Source organism: Bombina bombina, chromosome 4, assembly GCF_027579735.1.
Source record: "Bombina bombina isolate aBomBom1 chromosome 4, aBomBom1.pri, whole genome shotgun sequence".
Classification (NCBI taxonomy): Eukaryota; Metazoa; Chordata; class Amphibia; order Anura; family Bombinatoridae; genus Bombina; species Bombina bombina.
The window spans coordinates 306,726,858-306,734,566 of record NC_069502.1 but is presented as its reverse complement, the minus strand read 5'-3'; positions in this window follow the sequence as shown (position 1 = coordinate 306,734,566).

Here is a 7,709-nt window from a genome sequence, read left to right as displayed (position 1 = left end):
TTTGCCAGCTTTATTCCCGTATTTATACAGCTTAGATTGGTATTTTAATTCAGAGTGTACTGTTTGCGTAGTGACATAAGAATCGCGTTCCTTTTTTACTCTGATATATTCATTCCAATTATCTTTACTGGAGACACTCAAGTAGCTATTGTATGCATTGGTCACTGAAGCTAATAGTTGGCTTTCCTTTTGTTTAGATTCTCGGTTTGATTTGGCTATATATGCTATGATTTCTCCCCTTAAGACCGCTTTCACTGCCTCCCATAAGATCGCGGGGTTAGATACCGAGCCTTCATTTAGTCTAAAGAATTCCTTTAATCTAGATTTTAACCAGTCTCTGAATTTTATGTTGTTACTTAAATGTTTTGGATACAAAAAGCGTGAACCACCAAAGTGCTTCCTCTGGGTTGGAATATCCAACACTATTGGGGCTTTTGGTCCTACTTGGACCCATTGGTCATTTATTAACATCAGGTCTATTCTAGAAAGACTCTTGGTGGCTCTCGAGTGACAAGTGTATGCCTTGATATGGGAATTCTGTGTCCTCCATATGTCTCTTACTGCTAGCGTGTGTTGTAAATTTTTAAATAACTTCATTTCAAGGTTGTCTTTTTTTGTTTTTCTGAGTTCTCCTCTATATCTGTATCTATCCAAGGAAAAACATGGGGCCATGTTGAAGTCCCCTGCTATAATTAATTGACCCTCACTGACCTGAAGAAGTTGTGCTTTGGAGAGTATCCCAAAAGTGATAATCAATAATATTCGGAGCATAGAGATTACAGATGGTATATATTGAGCCCTGGGTTTTTATTTTTAAAATCAAGTATCTACTACTCGGGTCGATAATGGTGAGCAATTTTTCATAAACTAACCTCTTCCCCAAGAAGATCACGACTCCTTTTTTCCTATCAGGCGATGGCGCAGCTATAGCCTCGGCTATCCAGGAATATTTTAATTTTATAGATTCCTCTGTGTTTAAATGTGTCTCCTGTAGGAGTGCTATGGTGGTATTTAATTTCTGTAGATGAGATAGAATGGTTTTTCATTTGATCGGAGAGGTTATGCCCCCTATGTTCCATGATATGATTCATATCATGTACTTCCTATATTAATATGGGGAGGAGTTTTTAACATTTGAGAGAGGGTGGAATTAATCCTAGATATATAATAGGAAATAAGAACTGGGGAGGAGGGAGAGACAGAGGAGAGAGAGAAAGAGAAAAAAAAAAAGGGGGGGGGGAGGGGAAGGGGGAGGCAGGGAGGGAAACCTTATTTGTGAGTCATTATACAGAAAGTAAAAAAACATTTTTAATTATAATAGAGTCAAGTCATCAGCCCTACCATTAATATTTAAAACCATAATCTTCTAATTTTTTTACTGCTTCCTCCACGGAGTCAAAAAAGTAAATTTGTTCCTTGTAAATTAACTTAAGTCTAGCGGGGTAAACAACAGTTGCTTGCCAGCCTTCTTTGATCAGTTTCCCACACAGCAGAGTAAGTTCTCTCCTCTTCCTGGAGGTCTCTATTGAGAAGTCCTGGAAGAGGAGGATCTTGTTGCCTTCATACATAATTGGTTGATTTTTTTGATAGTGCTGTAAATACAGCATTTTATCTTGAAAATGTAAGAACTAGACATGTGCACGGCTAAAAAATTCGGTTCGTTTTCGGTTTGGATCGATTCGGACTTTTCGAATTTCGTTTCGGATCGAATCGGATTCGGCAAAATTTGAATAAATTCGTTTCGGATTTATTCGGATCCGAATAAATTTGTTTCGGATTTATTCGGATTCGGCTGAATTCGGTTCTATTCGGTTCCGAAATTCGGTATGTTTTAGTACACTAAGTCACTAACACCCATAAACTACCTATGAACCACTAAACCGAGGCCCCCCCCACATCGCAAACCCTATAATAACATTATTTAACCCCTAATCTGCCAATCGGATATCGCTGCAACCTACATTATAGCTATTAACCCCTAATCTGCTGCCCCTAACACCGCCGACCCCTACATTATAGTTATTAACCCCTAATCTGCCCCCCCCAACGTCGCCGCAATCTAACTACAAGTATTAACCCCTAATCTGCCGACCCGATATCGCCGCCGCCTACATTATAGCTATTAACCCCTAATCTGGTGTCCCTAACACCGCCGACCCCTACATTATAGTTATTAACCCCTAATCTGCCCCCCCCCCAACGTCGCCGCAATCTAACTACAAGTATTAACCCCTAATCTGCCGACCCGATATCGCCGCCGCCTACATTATAGCTATTAACCCCTAATCTGGTGTCCCTAACACCGCCGACCCCTACATTATAGTTATTAACCCCTAATCTGCCCCCCCCAACGTCGCCGCTATCTAACTACAAGTATTAACCCCTAATCTGCCGACCCGATATCGCCGCCGCCTACATTATAGCTATTAACCCCTAATCTGCTGTCCCTAACACCGCCGACCCCTACATTATAGTTATTAACCCCTAATCTGCCCCCCCCCAACGTCGCCGCAATCTAACTACAAGTATTAACCCCTAATCTGCCGACCCGATATCACCGCCGCCTACATTATAGCTATTAACCCCTAATCTGCTGTCCCTAACACCGCCGACCCCTACATTATAGTTATTAACCCCTAATCTGCCCCCCCCCAACGTCGCCGCAATCTAAATACAAGTATTAACCCCTAATCTGCCGACCGCAAATCGCCGCCACTATAATAAATGTATTAACCCCTAAACCGCCGCACTCCCGCCTCGCAAACACTATAATACATTTTATTAACCCCTAATCTGCCCTCCCTAACATCGCCGCCACCTACCTACAATTATTAACCCCTAATCTCCCGCCCCCAACGTCGCCGCTACTATAATAAGGTTATTAACCCCTAAACCTAAGTCTAACCCTAACACTAACAGTACACCCCCTAACTTAAATATAATTTAAATAAAACAAAATAACTTTACTATAGTTAAATAAATGAATCCTATTTAAAACTAAAGACTTACCTGTAAAATAAACCCTAAGATAGCTGCAATATAACTAATAGTTACATTGTAGCTATTTTAGGATTTATTTTTATTTTACAGGCAACTTTGTATTTATTTTAACTAGGTACAATACTTAGCTAAAATAAATACAAATTTACCTGTAAAATAAATCCTAACCTAAGTTACAATTACACCTAACACTACACTATCATTAAATTAATTAAATAAATGAATCATATTTAAAACTAAATACTTACCTGTAAAATAAACCCTAATATAGCTGCAATATAACTAATAGTTACATTGTAGCTATTTTAGCATTTATATTTATTTTACAGGCAACTTTGTATTTATTTTAACTAGGTACAATAGCTATTAAATAGTTATTGACTAATTAATAGCTACCTAGTTAAAATAATTACAAAATTACCTGTAAAATAAATCCTAACCTAAGTTACAATTAAACCTAACACTACACTATCATTAAATAAATTAACTACAAGTACCTACAATTATCTACAATTAAATAAACTAAAGTACAAAACCCCCCCACTAAATTACAAAAACAAACAAACACTAAATTACAAAAAATAAAAAAATATTACAAGAATTTTAAACTAATTACACCTAATCTAAGCCCCCTAATAAAATAACAAAGCCCCCCAAAATAAAAAAAATGCCCTACCCTATACTAAATTACAAAAGTTAACAGCTCTATTACCTTACCAGCCCTGAACAGGGCCCTTTGCGGGGCATGCCCCAAAGAAAACAGCTCTTTTGCCTGTAAAAAAAAAACACAATCCCCCCCCCACATTACAACCCACCACCCACATACCCCTACTCTAACCCAAACCCCCCTTAAATAAACCTAACACTACCCCCCTGAAGATCTCCCTACCTTGAGTCGTGTTCACCCAGCCGGGCCGAAGTCTTCATCCGATGGGGCAGAAGAGGACATCCAGACCGGCAGAAGTCTTCATCCAAGCGGGGCAAGAAGAGGTCTTCCATCCATCATACAAGTACCAAAATACAAACAAACACTAAATTACCAAAAATAATAAAATATTACAATAATTTTAAACTAATTACACCTAATCTAAGCCCCCTACTAGCTATTAATATAGCTACAATATAACTAATAGTTACATTGTAGCTATTTTAGGATTTATATTTATTTTACAGGCAACTTTGTATTTATTTTAACTAGGTACAATAGTTATTAAATAGTTAATAACTATTTAATAACTACCTAGCTAAAATAAATACAAATTTACCTGTAAAATAAATCCTAACCTAAGTTACAATTACACCTAACACTACACTGTCATTAAATTAACTAAATAAATGAATCCTATATAAAACTAAAGACTTACCTGTAAAATAAACCCTAAAATAGCTACAATATAACTAATAGTTACATTGTAGCTATTTTAGCATTTATATTTATTTTACAGGCAACTTTGTATTTATTTTAACTAGGTACAATAGCTATTAAATAGATATTTACTGTTTAATAGCTACCTAGTTAAAATAATTACAAAATTACCTGTAAAATTAAACCTAACACTACACTATCATTAAATAAATTAACTACAAGTACCTACAATTAAATACAATGAAATAAACTAAACTAAAGTACAAAAAAACAAACACTAAATTACAAAAAATAAAAAAAATTACAAGAATTTTAAACTAATTACACCTAATCTAAGCCCCCTAATAAAATAACAAAGCCCCCCAAAATAAAAAAAATGCCCTACCCTATACTAAATTACAAAAGTAATCAGCTCTATTACCTTACCAGCCCTTAAAAGGGCCTTTTGCGGGGGCATGCCCCATAGAAAACAGCTCTTTTGCCTGTAAAAAAAAACACAATACCCCCCCCCCACATTACAACCCACCACCCACATACCCCTACTCTAACCCAAACCCCCCTTAAATAAACCTAACACTACCCCCCTGAAGATCTCCCTACCGTGTCTTCACCCAGCGGGCCGAAGTCTTCATCCGATCGGGCAGAAGAGGACATCCAGACCGGCAGAAGTCTTCATCCAAGCGGGACAAGAAGAGGTCTTCCATCCATCAGAAGTCTTGATCCAGGCGGCATCTTCTCTGTTCATCCATCCGGAGCGGAGCGGCAGCATCCTGAAGACATCCCACGCAGAGCATCCTCTTCTTTCTTGATCCGACGACTAAGTGACTGTACCTTTAAGTGACGTCATCCAAGATGGCGTCCCTTGAATTCCGATTGGCTGATAGGATTCTATCAGCCAATCGGAATTAAGGTAGGAAAAATCTGATTGGCTGATTCAATCAGCCAATCAGATTCAAGTTCAATCCGATTGGCTGATCCAATCAGCCAATCAGATTGACCTCGCATTCTATTGGCTGATTGGAACAGCCAATAGAATGTGAGGTCAATCTGATTGGCTGATTGGATCAGCCAATCGGATTGAACTTGAATCTGATTGGCTGATTGAATCAACCAATCAGAGATTTTTCCTACCTTAATTCCGATTGGCTGATAGAATCCTATCAGCCAATCGGAATTCAAGGGACGCCATCTTGGATGACGTCACTTAAAGGTACAGTCACTTAGTCGTCAGATCAAGAAAGAAGAGGATGCTCTGCGTGGGATGTCTTCAGGATGCTGCCGCTCCGCTCCGGATGGATGAATGAACAGAGAAGATGCCGCCTGGATCAAGACTTCTGATGGATGGAAGACCTCTTCTTGCCCCGCTTGGATGAAGACTTCTGCCGGTCTGGATGTCCTCTTCTGCCCGATCGGATGAAGACATCGGCCCGCTGGATGAAGACACGGTAGAGAGATCTTCAGGGGGGTAGTGTTAGGTTTATTTAAGGGGGGTTTGGGTTAGAGTAGGGGTATGTGGGTGGTGGGTTGTAATGTGGGGGGGGGTATTGTGTTTTTTTTTTACAGGCAAAAGAGCTGTTTTCTTTGGGGCATGCCCCCGCAAAAGGCCCTTTTAAGGGCTGGTAAGGTAATAGAGCTGATTACTTTAGTAATTTAGTATAGGGTAGGGCATTTTTTATTTTGGGGGGCTTTGTTATTTTATTAGGGGGCTTAGATTAGGTGTAATTAGTTTAAAATTCTTGTAATTTTTTTTATTTTTTGTAATTTAGTGTTTGTTTTTTTGTACTTTAGTTTAGTTTATTTCATTGTATTTAATTGTAGGTACTTGTAGTTAATTTATTTAATGATAGTGTAGTGTTAGGTTTAATTGTAACTTAGGTTAGGATTTATTTTACAGGTAATTTTGTAATTATTTTAACTAGGTAGCTATTAAACAGTAAATATCTATTTAATAGCTATTGTACCTAGTTAAAATAAATACAAAGTTGCCTGTAAAATAAATATAAATGCTAAAATAGCTACAATGTAACTATTAGTTATATTGCAGCTATATTAGGGTTTATTTTACAGGTAAGTCTTTAGTTTTATATAGGATTCATTTATTTAGTTAATTTAATGACAGTGTAGTGTTAGGTGTAATTGTCACTTAGGTTAGGATTTATTTTACAGGTAAATTTGTATTTATTTTAGCTAGGTAGTTATTAAATAGTTCTTAACTATTTAATAGCTATTGTACCTAGTTAAAATAAATACAAAGTTGCCTGTAAAATAAATATAAATCCTAAAATAGCTACAATGTAACTATTAGTTATATTGTAGCTATATTAATAGCTAGTAGGGGGCTTAGATTAGGTGTAATTAGTTTAAAATTATTGTAATATTTTATTATTTTTGGTAATTTAGTGTTTGTTTGTTTTTTTGTACTTTTCTGATGGATGGAAGACCTCTTCTTGCCCCACTTGGATGAAGACTTCTGCCGGTCTGGATGTCCTCTTCTGCCCCATCGGATGAAGACTTCGCCCCGGCTTGGTGAACACGACTCAAGGCAGGGAGATCTTCAGGGGGGTAGTGTTAGGTTTATTTAAGGGGGGTTTGGGTTATGTGGGTGTTGGGTTGTAATGTGGGGGGGTATTGTGTTTTTTTTTACAGGCAAAAGAGCTGTTTTCTTTGGGGCATGCCCCAGCAAAAGGCCCTTTTAAGGGCTGGTAAGGTAATAGAGCTGTTAACTTTTGTAATTTAGTATAGGGTAGGGCATTTTTTTATTTTGGGGGGCTTTGTTATTTTATTAGGGGGCTTAGATTAGGTGTAATTAGTTTAAAATTCTTGTAATATTTTTTTATTTTTTGTAATTTAGTGGGGGGGGGGGTTTGTACTTTAGTTTAGTTTATTTAATTGTATTTAATTGTAGGTACTTGTAGTTAATTTATTTAATGATAGTGTAGTCTAAGGTTTAATTGTAACTTAGGTTAGGATTTATTTTACAGGTAATTTTGTAATTATTTTAACTAGGTAGCTATTAAATAGTCAATATCTATTTAGTAGCTATTGAACCTAGTTAAAATAAATACAAAGTTTCCTGTACAATAAATATAAATGCTAAAATAGCTACAATGTAACTATTAGTTATATTGCAGCTATATTAGGGTTTATTTTACAGGTAAGTCTTTAGTTTTATATAGGATTCATTTATTTAGTTAATTTAATGATAGTGTAGTGTTAGGTGTAATTGTAACTTAGGTTATGATTTATTTTACAAGTAAATTTGTATTTATTTTAGCTAGGTAGTTATTAAATAGTTATTAACTATTTAATAACTATTGTACCTAGTTAAAATAAATACAAAGTT